The sequence below is a fragment of the Marmota monax genome, unplaced genomic scaffold (genome assembly GCF_021218885.2).
Source record: "Marmota monax isolate L192 unplaced genomic scaffold, Marmota_monax_Labrador192_F-V1.1 WCK01_AAM20220418_F8-fsc00008, whole genome shotgun sequence".
NCBI lineage: Eukaryota > Metazoa > Chordata > Mammalia > Rodentia > Sciuridae > Marmota > Marmota monax.
This window is the reverse complement of record NW_026694432.1, coordinates 29,485,982-29,510,140: the sequence shown is the minus strand read 5'-3', so window position 1 is coordinate 29,510,140 and position 24,159 is coordinate 29,485,982. Positions and strand designations below refer to the sequence as shown.

General features: G+C 46.9%; 1 protein-coding gene and 1 long non-coding RNA gene across 4 annotated transcripts in view; one reads left to right on the top strand and one right to left on the bottom strand.

Annotated features, from left to right (window-relative positions):
- Kazn (kazrin, periplakin interacting protein) overlaps positions 1-24,159 on the top strand; it is a 954,456-nt gene that overhangs the window by 490,462 nt on the left and 439,835 nt on the right. The window lies entirely within an intron of this gene.
- Positions 11,057-22,347, bottom strand: LOC131423226 (uncharacterized). Its single transcript, XR_009224394.1, has 3 exons — positions 22,235-22,347; positions 21,510-21,616; positions 11,057-13,366 (listed from the first exon to the last, which is right to left on the bottom strand). It is a non-coding gene; the product is annotated as an uncharacterized LOC131423226 (long non-coding RNA).

Here is a 24,159-nt window from a genome sequence, read left to right as displayed (position 1 = left end):
TTCCAACCCCCCTCCACCTTTTTTTTTTTGTAAAAAATGAAAGGTTATTTTGCTAGCAGAAAACTGTTATTGTTGCTGAATTTGCTAAGAAAATTGGGCAATTTATCAGTGAAGATGGCAACAGAAAATACGCAGGGTTGCCAGAGGCCTTATTTTGCCATCCTCAGCAGCATTTAACAAGTTAACAAAAAATTCCAGGTTCCAGGATGGCAATAATGAAATGTGATCTCATGGACAGGTAGGTCAGTTCTGGATGGGTTTCCCCGGAGCATGTCCTGATGGACACCAGAAAACCCGCCACACTGTCAGATTCTTATTCACTTTAATGATAGGTTGCTGGATCGAATCTCTGTACCTTACGCCACAAATCTCCCTGGAAGAGTTGGGACTAACGGCCAGGATTAAGTGACTATTTTCTCTGCTCTTGCTGGGGTAGCTCTTCCTTATCGACATTCCATGTCAGTTTTTTTGCTCTGAATAATGTCTCGTTTCGTAAAACACCAAAAAAAATAGTGTCGTGATTGGGAGCAGAATGGATGGTGTGGCATGGATGGGGTGAACACCATTCGGGGGAACAGAGGAGTCGGGGCAGTGATCATGGTGAACAGCAAAGCTGTTGTTATCGACCATCTTATAGGAACATGTTCTTTTTAAGGCCTCCTGCTTACATATTTCATAAACAGTGTGCTTGAGAAATGCCCAGCAAGGTTCAACGGATAGAATAAGAATGAGTGCTGAGCAGAGACAGAGAGCCCAGCTCCAAAGGGCTGCTAGGAAAAGCAGGAGATACACAGAACACGATGTCACTAGGTGGATGAAACACCGATCAGCCTCCTCAGAAGAGGTGTTGCCATGGCGACTTCTGTAAACAGTCAGCTCTTGGGGACCACAGAAAGTTGATGGGGAAGGCAGAGAAAGGTGTGGCCATGGAATGGAGCCAGGATGTCAGGAATGGTGCCACGCCCACCGTTTGACGATCTACACCTGTCTATTAAGATGGAAGGTTTTCTCTGGAGAAGTTGTTGAACTGAACAGGGGGTTGTTTATTTAGGTGGGAAAGCCATATTGGGCAGTGGGACGTCCTTTACTGAGAAAGAGAAAGGAAGGTTTTTTCCTGGTGAGAAGACAACTTAGATGAACACTTGCCCTCTGGACCACTTTACTTTGCCAGCCAAGGAAGGTAGAAGTGAATGGGAAGTGTAGGAGGACGGTTTTCAGGAGTTAACTTGTGTGCACCAGGATTCTGTGCTCTGTAGTCAGTGTTCAAAATGGTGCCCAATGGCCCCTGACTGTTACTTACGTCCTGATGGAGTCCCGTTCCACGCTGAATAAAGATGACCTGTGTAGCCAATAAAATGTTGAATACATGATAGAATCTAGGCCCAGAAGCTGTGGGCCTGGCTCTGGGGAAGCAGCTGCCATGTGGTGAGGACACACTGGACAGCCCTCTATAGAGTCCCATGTGGTGAGGTGCCTGCCAACATCCACATGAGGGCACCATCATGGAAGTGGATCCTCCAAATCCCGTCTATCCTTTAAGTGATTCCAGCCCACTTCATGACTGGAATCTCACAAGAGTTCTGAGGGAGAACTACTCCCAAATTCCTGACCCACAGAAACTGTGAGATGACAAAAGTTCTTTTTCAGTCCACTAAATTGTAGAATAGCTTGTTAGGCAGCAGAAGCTGACTAATACAGCTGACTGTAATTCTTGTTTGGGGATTTGCTTCTGTAATTTTAAAATATTTCAATCCTTTACACAAAAAGGTAAAAGAACAAGTAACAAATTCAGATACAAAGGGGATAAAAGTGCACATTCTTACATACTATTTTATACATTAAAACAATATCATTGTGTGCCATTTCATCTGAGGTCTAAAGCTATGCCACACACAAGGTCATTATATAGGACTTTTGCTCTGAGTGACACGGAAGAGCCACAGAACCCTAAGCAGACACGTCTATGTTCCAGAAGGCAGTCTAGGTATCCAGGTCATTATGTTCCCAGGTATGCGCTGGGGAATCTCTGGGCATGGAGACCACCAGCTGTGGCCCTCAGTACTTCTTAGTACTTCTTAGTTCATTTATATTCAGCCACACTGAGAAAACTATCAGTCCTCGCTCCCCTTGAACTGCACTTTGGAGTTAATCCTAAAATAGAACTAGAAGGATACTGGGAGTATTCTGTTTGCCCACAAAGTTTCAGAAAAGCAGTAACAATTCTGTACCTGGCTCTGATGCTGCCTAACTTAAGTCTAAAGACCCATTAGAAATGTGGCAGGGTCGTGGAACCTCAGAATCTAAGTCCAAAATACCTTTGACTCAGTAATTTATAACAACAGAAATGTATTGCTTATAGTCTGAAGGCTGGGAAGTCCAAGATCAAGGTGGCAGCAGATTCAGTACCTGGTGAGCCCTCGCTCTGTGTGCTTCATAGATGGCGCCATCTTGCTATGTCCTCATGTTGTGGAAGGGGTGAATAAATTCCTTTGAGCCTCATTTTCAGAAGGACACGAATTCCATTCCTAAGGACTTTTCCTTATCACTTAATCACTTCTCTGAAGATTCCTCCCCTTATTGATTCCACACCAAGGGAATAGGTTTCAACATGTGAATTTTGAGGATACACAAACATTCAGACATGGCAGACAGTATCAGTCAGTGATACTGCACTAACAAACAAGCCCAAAGCTCATTGCTTCAACCACCAGAGGTTTCGTTCTTATTAGTGCTCCATGTTCAGTGCAGGGGGAGGAGTCTCAGCTCACCATAACCCCCTAGGGCCCAGGCTAATGGAGGCTCCATCATCTAATAATCTTTCCAGATCGACATGATGCTTCTGGACTACACAAGAGAGGAAAGAGGCAGCAGTTCAGTGCTCCAGCCCAGGAGGGTCACAGGGCACTTCTCTTTACCTTTCATAGTCACATGGGTACACCGTGTTCTAGGGGGTGAGGAAGTGAGGTTCTGCTGCACTTATCTGCAAGGGGAAGAGAACAGAATATTGATGAGCAACAGTAATGTCCACAAAGAACCCTCTTTTTCTTTTTCTTCACAGTGTACTGGGAAATGTAAGAAAATAGAAATTCAGGCATCACACTTTGACTCTCTTGAAGACCTTTCTTGATGAAGTAGGGCATACAGTGAGGTGAATCCTAAACGTCTTCTCTCATTCTTGATGAATTAGCCCTTGTTTACTAAGAACCTGTGTATGTTCAAGGTGCTGTGCCGGGCATCATGGAAAGGGACAGAGTCCATTAGGTATGGTCCCTCCCTCAAGGGAAGCATGTGGGCTCTTAGTTTCAACACAATTATGAAAGTAAATTGCCTGGAATAATTACCACTTAATATGTTCCAAAGACAAATACACTTCTAGTTTCCTGGTGTCTTTTTTTTTCCCCAAGTAGATGGGAAGAGAGTGATAAGTTCATTAACCACCCGTTCTGATTTCTTCTCTGAGTTCTCCTCCATGATCATCAGGACTCAGCAACACAGCCCGGGATTTGGGATATGTCCTACCTTGATTAGGTTTGGCGTGTCACCTTAGAACAGGGTTTCTGCATAAAATACAGAATGTCCAGTTAAATAAGAAGTTCAGAATAACAACAAATTCTAGTCTAAGTATGACCCACGCAACACTTGGGACATAATGCTAAAAAGTTACTTCTTGCTTATCTGAAACTCTAATTTAACCAGGCATCCCATACTTAACATTTGCTGACTCTATCTTTAAACCCTTCCTCATAGAAGTGCCGCAGTCCGGCTGCAGCAAAATAACTGGGGGGTGACGAACAACTTGTGTACATTGATACAGCAGGAGTGGGAGCCATTTATTGTAGGACAGGAGGGGTATATATACATTATACACAGCTTATCTTAATTAACATAAACTAGATACAGCAGTCAACCAATAAGGAATCTCCACACTTAATGGCTCGCTGGCGTTACTTCACAAACCACTCCCTCTGGCAAAATGCCAGGCGCCATCCTGACTTGTTTACAGGCCCTAACATAGAAGTCTCTAAGCTCACTTGGCACCACGGCCCTTGCCACCATCGCACCGTCATTTCACACCAGCTGCACTGGACTCATTTCTGTTACTTTAACTCCCCCAGTGTGCGTCTGCCTCAGGGCCTTTGCATGGGATGGGTCTCTGCATGGAACTCTCTGATTCTTTGAGAGTTGAGTCTTCCTCTTCTTTCTCCTTCTCAGCTCAAATGCCAGCTCCTCAGAGAGCTTTTCTCTGATCAGGGGCTCTAAAGTCACACCCTCTTGCTCTCTCCCCACCGCTCTCTGTCTCATGGCTGTTCACCACAGCAGCTGTCACTCTCTGCAGTGAGCCTAGTTCTGTGGCGCATCCTCCTGCTCTACTGTGTAAGCTCCCCGAGGGCAAGGATGGGCTGTTTCTGGGCTGGGCTGTATCCCAGCACTGACAGAGGGTTGGAATGAGGAAGATGAGGACATGACAAGCATTTATGAATTGAGCTATGCTTCATTTGGCCTAAGGCTCCACTGTCCAGTACTTGTGTCCATCTGGGGAGTCATGGAAAGGGATGTCGGATGGCCAAATATATCTACAATAGGGTTAAATATGGTAGGGAAAATCCACACAATGGAGCAATGGATGGAAGATCCGTGGGGGTGCCGAGCAGGTGGACTGTGCTTTCATGGAGAAGATCAGGAACGCACTCTGGTGCGGTGAGCTGAGTTCTATGGAACTAGAAAGGAGGGGCCACCCAAGGGGAGAACATTTGGGGCACAGGAGCACCCGGCGAGTTCCCAAGGCAAGAGCATCCTTGGCTCATTTGAGGAATAAACAGTTGGCCGATGTGGCTGGAATGGCCCACGCCAGAGCGTGACCTGGGAGAGAGGCAGTCAGAGTTTCACTTTGAATGCAGCCGGAATTCAGCGGAAGACTTCAATCACGGCAGCCACGTGCCCCTTGAGAAGACCCTCAGGTAGCTGGGATGAAAATGGACGGTAGAAAACAAGACTTAGAGATAAGCCAAGTAGGAAGCCATGGTGGCCACCCAGACCAGGGAGGGTGGTGGGTTGATCCAGGTTTCAGCATGGGCCACAGAGAGAGAAGGGGTCAGGGTTAGGATATAATTATGAGGCATCGCCAATAAAAATTGCTTAATTAATGAAGAAGGAAAGGATGTAGGAATAGATGAGTAGATTCATCAGCAGATAGAGAGTGGACGGACAGATGGATGGATGGATGGATGGATGGATAGATAGATATGAATTGCAAATGGTGGATATTTAATGAGTGGGTGGATTTTGGAGGACATAGATGGATATTGAACGGATGGTGGCTGAATGGAAGGGTGGATGGATAGTGGATGGACAGACAGGAGATCAATAGTGGATGACGTACCAAAGAAGAGGTAGGACGTGATTATTAACAGCCTGGACTCTAGACTCAGACCTGTCCCTTTTTGAACTTTAAAGCTGACACACTTTATGGGCAGAAAAACTTGCAGCCGTAGAGACTTTCAGAGGCCACTGTGTCCACCTGAAGAGTGGACTACACTGTCTGCCTGTGAGGTGACAATCAAAGGGATGATGTGACCGATGCGTCACACCAGCGTCCAGCGCACAGTGGTCACCGTTGCTCATCTCTGGCATCTTGCATATCAGCGTGTTACCACACCAAACCCCGGAAAAACAAGAACCGTCACATCCAGTGTTTGAAGGTTTCCTTTAGCGAAAGGAAGAGGTGAGGCAGGAGAAGGGCCATAAACTGCTCAGTGCTTCAATTTATTTCATTCATAATTCTGAATTCCCTTTGATGGTTTTTAATATAGGGAGGGCTCTGGTGAGTTAGTGTGAATAATTAAACCTTCCTGGGTTTGAACATAAGCTGGAAGAAGCTCATTTCTCTGTCAATGATGTGCACCAAAGGAAAGCCCAGAGGGCATGCTTTTAAAACTAAATCATTTTGTGGGAGTTGGTTTTTTTTTTTTTTTTAATTCCTATCTTCTCAGTCTGAGACACGAAGGCTTTGCTAGGTTCCTCTGTGCCCTGCCCTGTCTTTGCATTACTTTGATCATTATGGTGGAAGGAGAAAGCAGAGAAGGAGGCCCAGGACCTTGGAGATGATGCTGTCACCGAGTAGCCCACCAGGCTCGCGGCACGACTCCCCCACGGGTCAGAAAGGCAGCTGAGGTCCTCACAGGTGCCAGGACACGTGGAGCAGAGATTCCCACTCAGACCTCTGGCTCCGCTGAGGAGGCTCTTCAAGCGCTCCTCGACTTCTCTTTGATTGGCTGCTTGGCCCGGATCGGTTCCTCCGCATTATTTACCATGTTTATTCATTCTCCTCCCTCCGCCTCGTTGGCTGACAGCTATTGATTTCAGTGCACGATTGTGCCCTTGGCCTCAAGTAGTTTTGCAATTGCTTCCCCAATTTTCGAGTGAACTTTATCATTTCTTTGCTTGGTGAAGCTCGCCTTTGTTCTTTGGGCAATAATGGATGATTCGGTAAATGGCATGTCATGGCGCAGGAAAGATGGGAGGCGACCTTTATTAGATTACATCTGTTTTCTCCATCCCGTGCTCCGTGGCACTGTGGAATTACTATCAGAAGGCAGCAATAGGGAATGAGCTGTCGGTAGCCAAGAGCTTCCCAAAATTGTATTAGTAATTGCTTTCTTGATATAGTAATAATTACTGATAATGATTTCCTATAAATTGTAGCAGTTAATATATCATTGCACATATTACACATTCAGTTTGCTTAAAAGCTCCTTCAGCCTATGGCTTGACTCCTGGATGCCACCGTCCCCACCCAACTTCCAAACCTAATTCCTAATTAGAACCCTGTCACCCTCCACGTGGAGGAGTTGGGGACGGAAGATGATCTCAGTAGCAGCGTGGCTCCAGGTGCTTTGCCACGCCCTGTGGGATCTGGGTCCTGCCTGTTTCCTTTCTCTCTCCCATGTTCCCTCCTCGGTGGCCATGGTGGCATTCTTTTAATTCCCCCACAATACCAAGATGGCTCCCACCTCAGGGCCTTTGCACCTCTTTTCCCCTCTGCCTGGAATGTTGTGGCTGGCATCTCCTTTTCATTTATTCATGTCTCAGTGACAATGTCATCAAACCTGCAAATGCCTGAGATATGTCCCCCACCCAGGTTCTGTCTCTCAAATGTGTTTTTCATCAGGGTAAAGCCTGTGTCTCGGTTCTGCTCTGCCCTCCATTGGAATCACCCTGATTCCCTTGGGCCTGCCGGCCACTTGACTCGCCCAGCCTCCGCCATGACCTGCTGAGCCCACTGCGGCCCACCTGGCTCTACCTGATGCAGCAGACCAACTCTGGTCACATGTCCAGAGTTTCTGCCACTTCCCATGGGAAAGAAGTGGCATGGTCCAGGAGATGGGAGCCGGCACCCTGAACAACCACAGATGTGGCCGTCCATCTGAAGTCCTGCACACCCAAAGGAGCTGACTCTCCGTGGCACAGACTGACCAGTGGGAAACGGCACGTAAATCACCTCTCCTCCCTGGCTCTCGGGAAGCACCTTGAGGAATCTTTTCTACTTGCATGACACCCAGAGGAGTCTGTCCGCCCTGCAGACCACCTGCTGAGCAACTAGCCTTGACACCCCAAGCTCGTCCCTCAGGGGAATCAGCCCAGCCACACGTCACTCGCAGTCATGCTCACCTGCCCTCCCTCCCCTCAGCCTCGCAGCCCTGGGCTCTTGCTCCACCCAAGTGAAACATAAGAAGTATAATCTTTGCCTCAAGCTGGTTACTGGAGAATGCAGGAAAAGACAATCCGTGGGACTGAGAACGTTTACTGGTACATACAAAACATTCAATCAATAAATGGAGGATAAATGGATAGATAGAAAGGAGGAGGACAGAAGGAAGGATTAGATAAAAGGATGGGTGGTGTATGAGTGGATGGGTGGATGAATGGGGGGATGGAGGGATGGGTGGATGGAGGGATGGATGGGTGTGTGGGTGGATGGATGGATAGATGGATAGATGGATGGATGGGTGGATAGATGGATGGATGGATGGATGAATAGATGGGTGGATGGATGGATGAATAGATGGGTGGATGGATGAATGAATAGATGGATGGATAGATGGATGGATGGATGGATGGATGGATGGATGAGTGGATGGAAGAATGGGTGGATGGGTGGATGAGTGGATGGATGAATGGATGCATAGATAGATGCATAGATGGGTGGGTAGATGAATGGATGGATGGATGGATGGATAGGTGGATGGCAGTCTGAGGCACTCAAGGATCAACTAGACAAATCAAAAATCAAATAGGTCATGATTTATGTCTCCCTCCGTAGTACAGTCTGTCACTACAGATGTCTCAAAGTCAACATGCCCAAAACTGAAGTGACCTTTCTTTCCCTTAACACCTGTCCTTCCTCCTTCCTCTTCCTTTCCAGGCTGTAAATCCTCACTCACCGTCTTCATCCAATCTACCAGTACAAACCTCCTGTTCTGCTTCCTGTGTATCTGAGGGCTCTGTTCCAATCTCTTGCTCCATGGCCATTGCCCCAGCTCCGGCCATCACCTCTCACACTAATGGGTGCCCAGCCACCCGGGGCTTCTAGCTTCTGTCCATGGTCAGACAGTGTCCTTGTTTAGATCCCATGAAATCAGACCCTGAGGCCAGGGCTTAGATACAAGGGCTTTATTAGGAGAGGATTCTAAAAAACAAGAAGGAAGAAGCAGGGGAGTGGATCAGGGAAGAAGGAGAAGCCAACCAACAGAAGGAGTATTGTCAAGGTTGTGGCCATGAGTGACGGGCTCAACACTGCCAAGACCTTCTGGGGAGTGTGCAGAACACCCCCCCCCCGCCTTGTCCACAAGAGGCTGAAGCTGGTGCATTTACCCCCAGCACCCATCCCACTGGCGCAGGGCTGCCCCTGGTGCTGGCCAGGTGGCCCCCATGGTGGTGGAAAAGGCCCTGGTGCCGAAGGTAAAAAAGACACAGGCTACAGAGGTGAGTCTGAAGGCTGTGACACTGTCCCCTGCAGCTGAGGCACCTGCTGCGGAATGCGTGGGGCTTTTTCCTGGACTTATTCTATAGAAAGCGACTACGGCTAGTGAGTAAGGACTATATCTTCCAGGGGACACAGATCCCACTTACGGAAGCCGTCTTGATTTGATACCTTACTGGGTCGTGTTCCAAACAGCGTGAACCGTCTGCTCGAGACTGTTGAAGGACACATAAACCACTTTCCACTGTCCGTCAGGAGGGCGTCAGCCCCGCAGTGAAGTTGATTTGGCAAACATTTGTTGAACAGTTAAAAAGAGCTGAGTCACCACTTCAAACACAGAAAAGAGCACGGGATCAAAATGCCTGACGTGCCCAGGGTATCTGTGTGACCAGTGTGTGTGTGTGGTGGTGTGGGGGGGGGGGGTCACAGGAGGACAGCGGATCAGGATGAGCCTCTCCACACAGCCAACTTCCCGTGCCCCTGTGCACACAGGTAAGCATCTACCCCGGGCAGGGGCAGTAGACACCTGTGATCTGGCAGGGAAACCATCTCCAGGTGGGTGGGCAGACCTGCACCACCTATGGGTAGCTGTGGACCTCAGTGACACACTCCCAGAACCCCCGGCACGTGTATGCGACCTGCTCACAGAGGCCCCATGATGGTCTCAGTTTCCTTACGTCCGAGCAGGAGAGGTGCTGGTGTCTAAGTACTGCAGCAGTGAGATGTCATGAAGAGATCCTACAAAGCATCCCGGGAACCAAGTTTGCACAGGTGTGTGATGGAAGTTCTAGAAGGCTTTAGCATTGACGAAAGATGCTCCCTCTACCTGTGTGTATACACAGCGTTGTCGCATTGCCTTTAGTTCAGACGTGTGTGTGTGTGTGTGTGTGTGTGTGTGCTGGCTGCCTTGCGTTCCCAGAGCAAGGCTTTTTTCTTCTCTTTCCTCTTTTGAACACAGCTGAGGGAGTGTCTGGCAAGTAGGTCGGTCTCAAACAGCAGAGAAGGAGGGCCGCAGCAGTGCCCGACCCCCTAGATTCAGATCCTGCCTCTGCCCCTTGGCTGTGTTGCCCTCTTGGGAAAATTTCCTGCCCACTCAAATTCCGCACCTGTGAGGTAGGATGATGAAAGGACCTTCCTACGGGATCCGGGGAAGGCAAAATGAGTGAGTAAATGAAAAAGCTTTTAAGGCCCCTGGCAAGTCATCAGCCCTCCATAAGTTAGCTGGAATTATTAATGGCTTTGTTGTTGTTTAAGATCATTAGAAAGTGGCTGGGCACTGGGCCAGTCTTCTAGAAAATTCTGTGAACTGTTAGTACTTAGTCTGATTTAGTCAGAGGGCAGGTTTCAGTTTCCATCTCTCTACTGAGCGTCAGAGGTCAGCGCTACCTGTCATATTTGATCCATATAAGATCTACGTTGATCTCGAGACTTCAGTTGGAAAGGAGGACGGGCAGATCGATTTTTGCTTGGGGTCTCACCCAGCAGGGAAATTCATTTTTTGAAGTTAATAATTTAGTGAGCATTGACTGTGGTTCTTGATTGTTCAGGGCAAAAACGCCAAGCTAGCTTGGAGATGTGGGGAATCTACGCAGAGGACAACTAGAAACTGTGACAGGAGAGAACACCAAGCCAGTGGGGAGATTAAGAGGGGACCCTGGAAGATGCCTATCAAGGGGTTCTACCTCCCTACAGAATGTTCTGGAACTTGCATCCCCAGGCAGAGCCCTGGAGGTGTACAAGCCAGTCAAGAGCCAGGCAGCCCTTTGAAACATCCAGACAGATGTCGCCAAGACAGTCTCCTGATCTTCCACAGCCCAGTGTGGCAGGGACAGTGTGACGCTTCCTGATAGTGGCACAAATACAGCTAGAGAGCCTGCAGCATGAGGCAGTGATTGACAGCTCAAGCGGCAGCAAACTGGCCATCTCCTGGACAGAGCCATCTACCAAGGACAGACGGATCCTCATGCCCTGACCTTGCCCACTCCCAGCCCCCACCTCCAACCTCCACACCAAGATGAATTGCTACCATGACGGCAAAGTCAGGGCCCAAAGAAAACATTGATGGAGGTACATACAAGTAAAGCTTTATTTCTTGCAAACACTCAGAACAATAAATGTAGGCTGATATGATCACAGGAGGGGAAGGAGCCAGGAGGGATCTTCGACAAGGGATCTTCATGGAGTTGCTGTTAGTCCTGGGGGGAAACATTCAGGAAAGTGCTCTTTCTTGGCCAGCGAGGGCAAGAACTTCCCTGGCCTGCTGAAGGGAGAAATGCATGGGGCTTATGTCTGCCCGGAGCATATGGGCCCCATGGGCTCCAGGTCTGTGGGAGCCGATAGATAATGCTGTGGTCAAGGTCATGGGCTGTGGCACTTGGCTGCCTGGATTTCTTGAAGTGTCCTTGGGCAAGTTACATGACCTCCCTAGACCTTAGTTTCCCCATTCATACAATGGGGGTGATAGTAGAGTTACCCTGAAGCAATGAGTGAACGTGTACCAGACTCCTTTAAGCTGTTCTCCTGTAAACATCAGCCTTTATTATTCTGATTTTGTTCCCATCCAAGTTTACCCTGGAGCTGTGAGAAGCAGGACCTCTAATCTGATTTCCCTTCCAACCACAAAATGCATCCAAACACCAGGCTGTTTCCCAGATAGGAAAGTCACATTAAAACACAAGAAGTAAAGCTACCAATATTCAAATAAAGACAGCAGGGTGCCCACACCCAAGGTCAGGGGCCCACAGCATCAGGGAACACATGACATAGACATTGAGCAAAAACACATCCCGTGCTCCTTCTTCATTTGGGACCTGAGCTCCTTACCAGACGTGTGGCCCTTGCCTCCGTGGCCTCTTCACCCTGTGGGTGGTCTCCTCTGCTCTGCAGACACATTTCAGCTGCATGCGATCTCACTGGTCTATTTTCACCTCCTTTTGCCTATGTTTGGGGATTTTATCCAAAAAGTCATCGCCCAGACCCTACCATGGAGCTATTCCCCTATCTTTCCTCCTAGTGTTTTTACAGTTTCTGGTCTTATGTGAAAGTCTTTTATCTGTTTTGGGGTTATCTTTGCACATGGTGTGAGGTCCAGGGTTGGTTTCACCTGTCTGCATGTGAATATCTCATTTTCCCAGCCCCATTTATTGAAGAGACTATCCTCTCGCATTGAGTGTGCTTTGCATCTGGGGAAAATCAACTGACCATAGGTATATGGATTTATTCTGGGCTTTCGAGCCTCTTCAGTTGTTTTGTGTGTCTGTTTTTATGCCAGTACCATGCTGTGGTGATGACTGTGGCTTTGTAGTATATTTTGAAATCAGGTAAAAGGAGACCTTCAGCATTTTTAATTTTTCTGGACTCCTTTCAGTTAGAGGGGAGGAAGAAGCTCAAGAGAGCTCTCGAATAATATGGCGGCTATGGTTAATCACAGCATTAGTAGACTTGAAAACTGCTAAGACAGTAAATTTTTGGTGTTATGTGAGGTAGTACGTATGATAACTAGTTAAATCTAGACACCTCACAATGTATGTATGTGTCAAAACATCAGGCTCTACACTACACATACATAGAATTTTTGTGAGTTGAAAAAATTGCCTTTGGTGCTCATGTTTCTTCCTTGAACCAAATATAAGAGTAATTTCCGACTTTTATCAATCATGTTGTCCCAACAGTGCTTCGTAACACACAGCCTCAAAACCTCAATGGCATCTAGTAAACACCATTTTTTTTTCTTTTTTTTTTGCTCCGGGATCTGTGGTAACTGCCTGGGCCCACTCACTCTCCCGTCTGTGGTTGACTGCAGCAGGATCAGGCAAGTTTGCAATCTTGGCCGTGCTCTCTCACACTCTGGGCCCTCATCTGGGACAACTGGGTCAATTCGTCTTTGCTCCATGGGGCTCATGCTCACAGCAAAAGCAAAAGAGTTAACATCTGTGATCACTCTCTGGGCCAAAGTAAATCACAGGACTGAGCCTGAAGTCAGGACAAGGGACACAGTCCCCCACTCCAGCCCTCATACGACGAGGAAGAAATGCCAATACAGCCAGCAAAGGGTTTGAATCCAGGAAGGGAGTGGACTTGAGGCCATCTGTCAATCAATCTATCCCCGAAGGCAAAAGAAGTGATCAAGTCCTCTGAGAAAGGAAGATCACAATCGCTCATGCAACCAGGAACTTTGAGGCTATTAAATGGCACATTGCTTTGGGGGACCTTTCTGGCAACCAAAGAAACATGGATTCTCACATCCGCTCTGAACTTAGGACACAGTGGAGTCTCTCCCAACACTTCAAGCCTCGCCTACTGCGAAGGAATTCCTCTGGGTCTTCAGAGTTGGACTTCCCAGCGTCTTGCTCAAAGAACTTCATATTCCAGGAGGTACATATCCACCTAAAATAGATGGAAAAGAAGTTTAAAGAAATAGAGGTTTCTCCCCACTTCAGATAGACTCGACTCCACTTGAGGGGTGACAGTTTGGGAGCTCTCCCATTACTGGACCTGCCCACCAATCCTCGGTTAAGACCCACTGGGGAGATCACAAAAGAAATTACTTTTAATATGATATCTACCCCAGGACTCTACGTCCTCACTAACCATAACTTGTGGTTGAAATTCTAGTGCCTACCCCTGATCCTAGGAAAATAAATTGAAGCTGGAAAATGAAACTCCGTAACGAAAATTTAGGTTTGTCTTTGATTATCATGTTCTCGTATGGTTCTGATAGCAAGGCTACCTTGGGAACATTCTTCTTCCCCCTCTGTGGTGCTTGATAAGAGGAGCCAGCCACTTTCATGGCCGGGATGCTTAAGATTCATAAAAGGATGGTTGAGGCAGATAGACTGGGCAGGTAGACATTGGGATCATCAATTTTTAACTAGGTAATACGAGTTGACACCGCACCACCAACACCTTCTGGTTTGGGAGGAGGATTCTGTCCTTTGTCCTTCACGGTGAATTTCACAGAACCGCCTGGCTGAATTTCAAGTACTGACCACCGGGAAGGACCAGGCATGATATTACTCTTGACAGTCCATTGGTTTGACCTCGAGCCTAAATTCCTTGGTAGCTCCCTATAAATTATGGGTTCTGTCATTTTCTCTGAAGCCATTATTTCCATCCAGTGTGGTTTTGCTTGTGGCCAAGTTAAACAGAGGAATCCATCAGCTGTGTGTATATTCAGAAGGAAAAACTTTTTTTCTTTTCTCTCTCTCTTTCTTTTTTTTGATGGGGTTGAAAATGACCTAAATCAGATTCCAAAAATCAGTGCTGCTAAATTCTCTTATGGCAATTTCTTATGATGCTAGGGATAAACCAACAGGTTACTAATTTCCTTCCACACTTGATTGAAGCTCTTGATTCAATACCAGTACAAGTGCTCAGGACACCTCCTACTTCTTACTTCGTTCCACCGGGATTCTCTGGGTTACTGCGGGGGGTAGTGGGGGGGCAAATGGCATTACAGTAAAGTTTTCCACACAGATGACACAAAACCTCCCATTTTTTAAAGTACTAGCCAATATGTAAACATTGTATGAATTTTCTTTTCTAATATGAAATTTATTCCTATTCATAGAAATTAGTGGGGAAAAAATTCAAACATGAATTTCCCTCTGCCCATCTCCTCTCATATAATCAAAGTTAATGTTTTTGAATTTTTGTTCTGATCCTCTTTGTTTTTCTCACCTGTTGATTCTGCCAAGCGAATGTCTGCATCATTTAGTCACAGGTTTCAAAAGAAAACTCAATCCAAAGGCTATTAAGGAGATAAGTTGACACATTAATTCGAGGAGAACTGACATTTTCATGCACTTCAGACTTTTTTCTTCTAGAAAAAAATGATAGGTTGGCTCGTTTGTTCATATCTTATTTTGTTCATCCCAAAAAAGATTTTTCTAGTCTTCATGGAAGGGATCCCACCTATTTCTTATAACGCTGCTTCTTCGTATCTCAGGTCTGTTCATGCAGTTAGGAGGGTGGGGTTTTCTCTTCCCTTTGTATCTTCTAACTGGCTGTTGCTGCTATAGGTAAAGTTGTCCCCTTCTCCCTATTGTTTACTAACCCATCCACTTTACCAAAGCTGATTAACTAAGAGATTTGCGGGTTACTCTCTTGATATCACCAGGGACCCTGGGATTTCTCGTGGTTTTAATGATAATACTTCTGCAGACTCCATTAGATATGACGGTCGCTGCTGGTTTATGCTAGATATTATTTATCATGCTGAGGGGACTTACAGACCCAACACGGAGGCTTCCTCCCCCTTTTAATTAGGAGTGGGTATTGAATGTTATCTGGCACACGGTCGGTGCAGGCTGTCTGTAAACTCTGTGTGATTATTTCTTTTTTATCTGTATAAATGTCTCCCTTTGTTTTAATAAATAATGCTTTTCCTCCTTTGAATCCTATTTTGTCTGAACTAGATAGTCCCACCCTGCTTTTTTTAAGACAAAAAGAAAAAAAAAAGTCTTTTCGCTTATGTTATTTGTTAAATGTTTTAACCTCTCTCCATATTTTTAATCTTGCTATACCGTTGGCTTTCAGCGGCTCCCACAAGTAGACATCTAATTAATACTGGCCACTGGCCTACCTCGTGCCAAACAAGACATTCAGTCCAGGACGCACAGATGACAAGAAAGAGGGGCCCTAGGGGGAGGGGGCCGCACAGTCTGGCCTGAGTTGGGCACTGCCTTGGTGAGTTCAAGGACACCAGGAGCTCCTAGGAGGATCTGACTCGTGAGGAGGAGGAGGGCAGCAAAGACACCCAGAGATGACAGAAGGTTGGTCACAAGATGTGCAACGAGATAACCAAAAGGAGTCAGGGAGCACGGGAGCTTGGGTGCCTCTGAACGCCGCAGAACTGGGGGGACCCACACTTGGCCCCCACTGTGAATCTAGAAGCCTGGCTGCTTCCCATTGACTCTTTTCCTCCACCTTGTTGTTTCTGTAATTCATTCTGCCAACAAACAGCGTCTCAACAGCACTGCCTCTGCCTGGGGCCGTCCCGGGTGCAGGGGGCCCACCAGGAGGAAGGTGTGGGCCGCCCGCCATCACCATGGGGCGCGGGTTGCTAGAAGGCCAGCAGACGGTGGCAAGCAGAGGCACGGGGTCTTTTCCAACCGCAATAGCATCGTGCAGTGCTCTCTCTGGTGGCTTCTCATCCAACTTAAAAGGAAATCCAAAGGTCCCCCCCTGGACCTTGACCTACTGAGTCCCACGCGTGTGTGCGCATGTGCACACACGACACCCACCGACCCCCCACTACCCGTGCAACCCCCCTCTCTGCCTCGATCCAACCTCCTGGGCACAATGTCCTGAAGGGGACCAGGCACTCTTCCTCCTCCAACTCTGCACAGGCTGCTGCTCTGCCCCGGCGTCCACACAGCTTGTGCCCACCTCCCTCACCTTGTCCAGTTGGTCTTCTGAGCCACCCCCTCTGATAAGGTACGACCCCTTCCTCCAACTAACCACTCCGGAGCCTCTGTCTCGCTTGGTTCTGTCTCTTGGCAATGCCCGGCTGAGGATCACGGACGTGTCTGTGTCTCTGTTTATCTTCTCCATCCATCTCTCCTAGCAAGAACTTTCTCTGCTAAATCCTCAGCCCAGGAATGGGGCCCAGCCAAAAGTGCAGGCTCAGTGAGTATTTGTTTAAAAATTGAAGGAAGCACCAGATGGTGTTGGGGGTGCGGGTTCCACATGATGCCTTGAGTGAGGGGGGGCCCTCTGCAGGCAGGAGGGTCCCCAAGGGAAGGAGTGGGAGGGGCCGAGGGCTCAGGCTCCCCTCCAGCCTCGCCACCAGGTCTCTCCTTTCACTCAGGGAAGGGGGGGGCGGGACAGCGAGGGTTGAGGGAGGAGAGGGGAAAAGCTGTTCCTTCCACCCCATGGTGTGTCTTGTCCCACCTTGTTTCAGACTCGTGTGATCTTTGTCTTTTTCCTTAAACTTTAAGTTTTGCCAGAATGCGTCTGGAAATGGTCCCGTGCCCTTGATCTTGCCCGAAGCAGGCTGAAAGCTCCAGCTCCACCTGCTCCCTGAGGCCTTCTCCAGGAAGAAGTCTTAGCTCTCACCTTCTTAAACCCCTTTCTCCCGAGGTTCTCCCCTCCCTGCTTTGCATTCTGGGAGGGATTCTCAAATTCACACCTGGGTCACTGATCTGGCCTCCCGTGATGCTGATCCTGCCCTTTTTGACAAGAGGGAGTTTTAACTCTGCTACTGCAAAACTGGTTTCCTCTCGAGACCTCTTCATCTCCCCTTTCCCACCTCCGGATCAGGGCTGTGCCCAGGTGGCTCGTCCACCTTGGCCCCCCTTCTTTCTGAGGACCCCACAGGCTGTGTCTTCTGGCATTATCTTGTAAACTTTTCTTCTGATTCCTAGAATACATCATTCTCAGAGGGGAGTATTTCTTCTGAGCACTATGGATGTCTCATTCATTCATTCAACAATGCAGTTTATTGATTGCTTACCCGGGGCCAAGCCCTGAGCCCTGAGCCAGGTCCTAGGAGCAGCCCAAGGCCACCCGGTCTCTGCACCCATCCATGGTAGAATCCCGTGGGAAACTAAGCAACTCTACGGGCAATTATTTATTAAGTGTGACGAGTGTCACTAATAGGACATACACCTTGTGCTGAATCCAGCACAGAGGAGGAGCACACAGCCTTGTCCAGGACAGACAGGGAGCAGGGGCAAGGGGGCTGCTTCTCCATTCTGAGAGAGTTTTCTCACAGCCCACTTCAACGTAGGTTTCCCCCCTAACTTCAGTCACTGCCAATGAGCCACGATGATTCAGGCTCCTCGTGTGGTGACGGATGGAGTATGAGTTCCCTAGTTCTGTCAGTGTCCTCTCGGATGTCATGCAAATCCCCCTTCATGTCTACAGACAGATGACAGATTTGCAGCATGTGTCCCTATTTGCATATGAAGAGGCAGGTATTCTCATGCCCCTCTGCTGACATTAGGTGAGGTCCTCTGTCCCCACTGCCTGGCTTCCAGTACCCTGATCCATTCTGTGTTGTCCAGGACAAAAAATAATAATAATAACAAAAATCTCCAGTAGGCGATGCTGGTCTGGCTCTTCCAGAATAAGTAATTCCAGAGCAGACAGTGCCTTCTCAGACGAGACCCGCCCAGTACAAGTCAAAATGCATTCGGTACAGTTTATGGGAAGCTGCAGAGGCCCAGCTGCATTTCCAGTGCTCCCTGGTCCCCGGGAGAGACAGTCAAGATGATGTCAGGGATCAGGGAAGTCGAGGAACTGCCCCCGAATCAAGTCCAGAAGACCCCAGTGAAGCAGATTCTAAGGGAGGGAAAGCAAAACTGTATTTCTCTAAGGAGAAAAGAAGGATGAAATCGGGGCTGAGGAAGAAGAAGACAGCAAGGTTTCAAGGAGTTCAGATAAATATTTAAACTTGTTAGGAATTACGAGACTCCCGGAACGATGTGCATCATGGATTCCCAGGCAGTCAGGTTAACAATGCCCTGGTAGAGAGGCAGCCTCCTGAATTATTCTCTTAATGGAGTTCCCAGGTTAAAGTAGATTTCATTTAAGGTCAATCAATAGGCAATTTTATCCAGGCGTGGTGATTAAAAGAAAACCATAAAGAGGTCTGTGACGGTGATAATTTTATCTCAATCAGACCTTCCTTTTCAACCTAGAGAGTCCTGGGAAAAGGGTACCACTCCAGGTCAAGGTAGGGGCATCAGACCCTATTTCCCATCACCCCAAAGGAGAATGTTCATCCCCTACCCCCGAGCCAGATGGTTCAGTCCACACCCCCAGGCAAAGAGAAGAAATTCAGGCTCCTTTCTTTTTCCAGTACACCAGGCACATTGGAATAATTTAAATTAACAGGGTAGGTCCAGTTTATTTCTTGAATTCCCAATGATCAGTCACAGTGAATTAATATGAGTCAGAATTTTCATTTGACAGAAGTGATTATATTAGGCTCCTGTGAGTCTCTGGTCCCTCCAGCTCTCCTTCTTTATTAGAAGTAGCCTCAGGAAATCAGCAGGAAATGAGAGGCCCAGGATCATGTATCTCCGCGATCCACCATTGACTTGGTTGGGAAATTAGGGGGTAGAAGGAGGTTTCCACAAAATGAAATTGCCTTCAGGTCTTGAAGATTGATTCAGGTGCTTTCAAAATGCATCCGGGAATTACAACATTTGAAGGAAAGGGGGTTTCCAGTCTCCATCATTTGTCTTCGGGGATTTGGTGCAACCAACATTCTTTCTCTGAATTGCGGGTCCTTGGAGTGAAATATTGTATCTTTCTTTTCTTACATATATATATATATATATATATATATTTTTTTTTTTTTTCTTAATAGTCCAGAACTTTTTCTAAAAGGACATTTTACCTGATCTAGCATTTTGAGTTTATTAGACAGGCTTTTCCAAGGTTTGATATTTATTTTCTCAGCCTGGCTTTTTACTGAGTCAACAGAATGAAGAAGAAAGATCTTTGTTGCCATGTGGTTATTTTTAATAAATTGAGCCTTAACGGGGCTGCTGGCTGCCAGTTCACACATAACCCAACTCTGCTGAAGTTTCCAAGCTTTAAAAAAAAAAAAAAACCCTGTGAGTTTAATGAGGAAAAACAAAACAGCCCTGCATCTTTCCTCTTTGCTTATCAAGAATCAAAATAGGAACAAGAAATGTTTGAAACAATACAGACATTGCACTAAGGTATGTGAAAGGGAAGAAATCCCATATTGCTGGGAGATTCATATACACGAGAATACATTCTCCAGATTGATATTCAGAGCCTGGTAAATAATGATATTAGGAGGCTAGGGATTTGATATCATCCTTGATATTTTTATTTTCCTGAAGGCCACAGAAAAATAAAGTGTTTCTTTTGGAGACAGGCATGGCTTCCAGAAAGACTTCAATTGTTATTGCTCTTGAAAAGGTTCGTGATCACTGTAGGATACATTTATTAAAATGATAGATGAGGAACCATAACAAAGAAAATAGAAGGCTAATTTCTGATTCCCTTGGAAATTCCAGCTCTGAAGCAGCTTGGCAGCGACTCTAAGAATGGCACTCGATTTTGTAAATCAGACTGAAGCATTTCTTTGGAGTTGAGACCGTCATGAAAGTATGTGCATTCCTAAGTGCAAAATATAACCATGCCCACTCTTAAATGGGTACAATCGGCATTTGAGGCACTTAGCATGAGGGTTGGAATTCAAACCCAGAAACGAGGGGCAAGCTGCCTACGTGTGGATCTACAGAGCTGCTGGCTTTCTTTCCCCACATCGATCTTAGACGGTGACAGCGGAGGAGTGCATCTTTAACTTTCGGTTTGCCTAAAGTTATTACATATACTTGAATGCAACATTGTGTTTTATTTTCCAACTCTGCCAAGATTCAATCTACCAGTATTGAATATCCACCGAAAGACCTCTGTACTACCACAGGACGTGCACAAAGGAGGTACAGAGAAACCCATGTGCCTCATTTCTCCCTCCAACCCCGATAGCAATGAAACCTCCACGACACCTTTTTGTGCTGGGATTCTGACTAGTAAGCAGAGAAAGGGAGAAAGTGAAACTGAATCTCAATTATAAGAGATATAAGCAAATCCGTGCTTTTATTACATTTATGGAGTTTGGTCTTTCTATGATTTATTTAATTCTGTTACTAAAGAAAACAAATGTATTTTTTTTTAATTCAGCTATAAGAGCCTAAAAGAAGTTTGAATAGCAGCAAACGGTAATAAATCATTTTAAAAGGAAAAACATTTCTCCAAAGTAAATCAGAGTCATTTCACTGCCTTAGAACTTGAGTTTCCATTACTTTGGGGAGGTTTTCAACTTCGAGATGAATAGACTAACCAGGAAAATAACTCATTGGGGTTTAAAGCTGGCCATATGAATGAGTACAGAATTGAAAACAGAGTGAAATCACAGGGAAGGCAATGCCACGGGTCGCGGGCGGCTTACCCCCTTCGGCCTGAGGAGACATTTTATTTGCACGACCAGATTGTGGTGGGGATTGAGGGTCTAGGATTCTGGCAGGGTTAGGCCACCAGGTCCAAGACACCCACCCGATCAGTACATGGGAACTGATCCAGGGTGTGACAGGGCCCAGTGTCCACCGCGTAAAGGAAAAGGTGCAGTGGCCAGAGCCCGTCATTAGGAAGACGTCATGCTAATCGCCTGCCTGTGGCTCCATAATGTGTTTAATGGCTTCCCATTACCTTCTGGTTGAAGCCCAAGCTCTGCAGCCTGGCTTTTATTTCTTCTCATATATACTCTGCCTCCCGTGTCTGTGCTTTTACAGGCGGCTCCTCCTCCGCCTGACTCAGGTCCACGTCCAGGACTCTGCCCAGGCTTCTTTCTTTGGAAACCTTCCCTGACCTTCCTCACTGGTCCCTGGCTCCTTCCCTTCCCCCACCCCCCCACAGCACCCTGAGCTCCTGTGTCCGGGGCTGATTCCCAGGGTTTCTCTGTTCCCCCCACCCCAGCCCAAGCCCGAGTGCCCAGCTCAGGGATCCCCACCTTTATCCTGCTGGGCCCATGCTGTCCACTCACCACTGTGGACTGTCCTCCTGCCTCTTCTGAACTCCGGCCGGAGCCTCCCATTGTGGTCCTACTTCCTAGTTGGGTTGGGCTCCGGGTCTGTTTCTGGAATGCATTTTCTAAAATGGAAACACGCCAAATCAGACACCACCCTCTGGCCTCCAGTTAGAAAGGCACAAAGTCGAGGGTCAGGGTGCGAAGAGAGAGGGACTAAGCTGTGAATCCTCGGGCTCCTTCCCTCTGAGCCATGGGTTGGCCCAGACATGAGCCTTTTTCCAAGATGACCTCTCTCGTGGGGCAGCCCCTCCTCCACAGCCCGGGACCATCTTCCCTTTCTTTCCTTGGGAGTTTGGTCCTCCCTTATTGGTTCCTTGACCCGCAGCATGGCCAACGGTTCATCTTTAACCACGCCACAGTTACCCTCATGGACTCCTCCATTGCCTTTCTGCCAAGACCCTGACCAACCCATTGCTAGCAGAGTCCCCGGCCAGTTACAGGAGTCCTAAATATTTGACAACTAGATTTTATAAAACTAAGGTCCTGCCAAATTGGACATTAGGGGGCTAGAACTCCGAATCCCAGCTCTGGCCTGGGCACATCGTGAATGCAGGCAGTCTGTGCAGCACCCACCTCCCAACCTACCCATGTACCAAAGGAAGCCGAGAGGCAGAGGCCTCGGAAGCCCCTTCCGGTCCCCCCACTCCCTTGCACCCCTTGTGTCAGGGCTAGGTGCTCACCCAAACCCCCGAGAGGGAGAAGGCTGCCTTGAGACTCTGCTGGGGATCGATTCCTCCTAAGCTGGAAGATATCGATCCCCTGACAGTTGCTGTCTTGGCTTTCTCTGTGTGAGGAGCTGCTGAAGGCTCAGGGTTGTGCACAGAGGCGGTACTTCTGAATAACAATGGCGCATTGTCCCATTATTGATTATTCTGCAGTCTAACAGGGTTAGACTTGAGGCTCATCTCATGCTCCTCCTTCTCCCTCCTTCCAAAACTTACCCAAGACTATTAAGAGGGCAAGGCCGTGTAGACAGAAAGGAGTTCTTTTACTTAATATGAAGATGCACATCTCCTGGCCAATTGCATTTTTATTTCTTCCCAACTGCTGAAAATGGTTCATGGCGACAGTCCTGGCAATTACGCTGGCTCCGGCCCCAGAGGGTTGGATTCCAGGCCTCCTCCTCACCAGCCTCTTCGGAGGCCGCTGCTGTACTGAGAGACCCTTCTCTCCCGGGCGGGCACTACACCTGGCCGTCTTCTCCAGCAGGCAGTATCTGGGGACTGCCATGCTGTTCGAGGCACCCAGCAATGGTTGAAATTTAATTTCTTTTCACCTCCGAAGAAAAAGTGAATATAATAATGATGACTGTATAGGGATGAATCCGTTTGTATTATATACCTCTGTGTCGATGTGGTTGTAAAATATGACTCTTGGTATTTTCCATGAAGGAAAAAAAGGCCCCAAAGGCCTGCAAGTCTTGATGTCACCCTGCTTTGCAGAATATGGGCCTGAAGAGGTTCCAGGCAAACCAAACCTGGAAGTTCAAGGGCGACACTTTCCCCGGGGGAGTCATACCCCCACTCGCAGGTGGGAGGCCCAGAGCCACCCTGCAGGAGCAGAGGCTGCTTCCCATCTATAAGCCAACTAGTCCCAAACTTAGGTGATGCCAAAATTTTGGAAAATCACTGATCTCAATTTTGTTTTGTTTTGTTTTGTTTAGCCTAGATAATGTTGTTGCAAAGTTCAAGCAGTACAACCTTGTGTTATTTTTCTAAATGCACCCTGAGAAATTTATAGCTCTAAATGCCTAGTTTTTAAAAGAAGCAAGATCTCGAATCAATAACCCAACCTTCTGCCTTAAGAAATTAGAAAAACAAGAGCAAACTAAGCCCAAAGCAAGAAGAAGGAAGGAAATAGTAAAGATTAAAGCTGAAATAAATGAGAGAAGAAATAGAAAAGTCAAGGAAATCAAAGGTTAGTTCTTTGAAATCATCGACAAAATGGCAAATGTTTAGCCAGACTGACAAAGAAGGCTCAAATGACTAAAAATTAGGAATAAAAAGTGGACACTTTACCAAAATAAAATAGATTCTAACTACAGCAACTTATGTGGAAATGCTAAGAACAATTGTATACAAAGAAAACAATATAGCTAGAAATTGGCAGGTTCCTTGAAGACACATACTATAGACACTGATTCAGAAGAAATAGAAAATATCAATAGACTTAAAACAACTTAAGAAATAAAAAATCTAATTAAAAAACAATTCCTACAAAGAAAAGCCCACATGGACTTGATAGTAACATCTAGTAAATGTTTAGATAAGAAATAAAACCAAGTCTTCACAAAAGTGAGAAGAGGAGGGAACACATCCCAACTCATTTTATGAAGCCGGTATGAAGTATCAAGCTGATACCAAGAGAAGACAAAACATTACAAGCAAACTACAATTATACTATCTGAATATGAATACAGGTACCCTCAACAAAACACTAGCAAACAGAACCCAATAATGTAGCACTGGTCATGGGTACCATGACCAGGCCCAAACCATCCCAAGAATGCAAGGTTGGTTCAACAACCAAAAATCAATTCACATAATACACCATATTAACACAAAGAACCCAAACCACATAACCATTTACTGAGAGACTGGCAAAA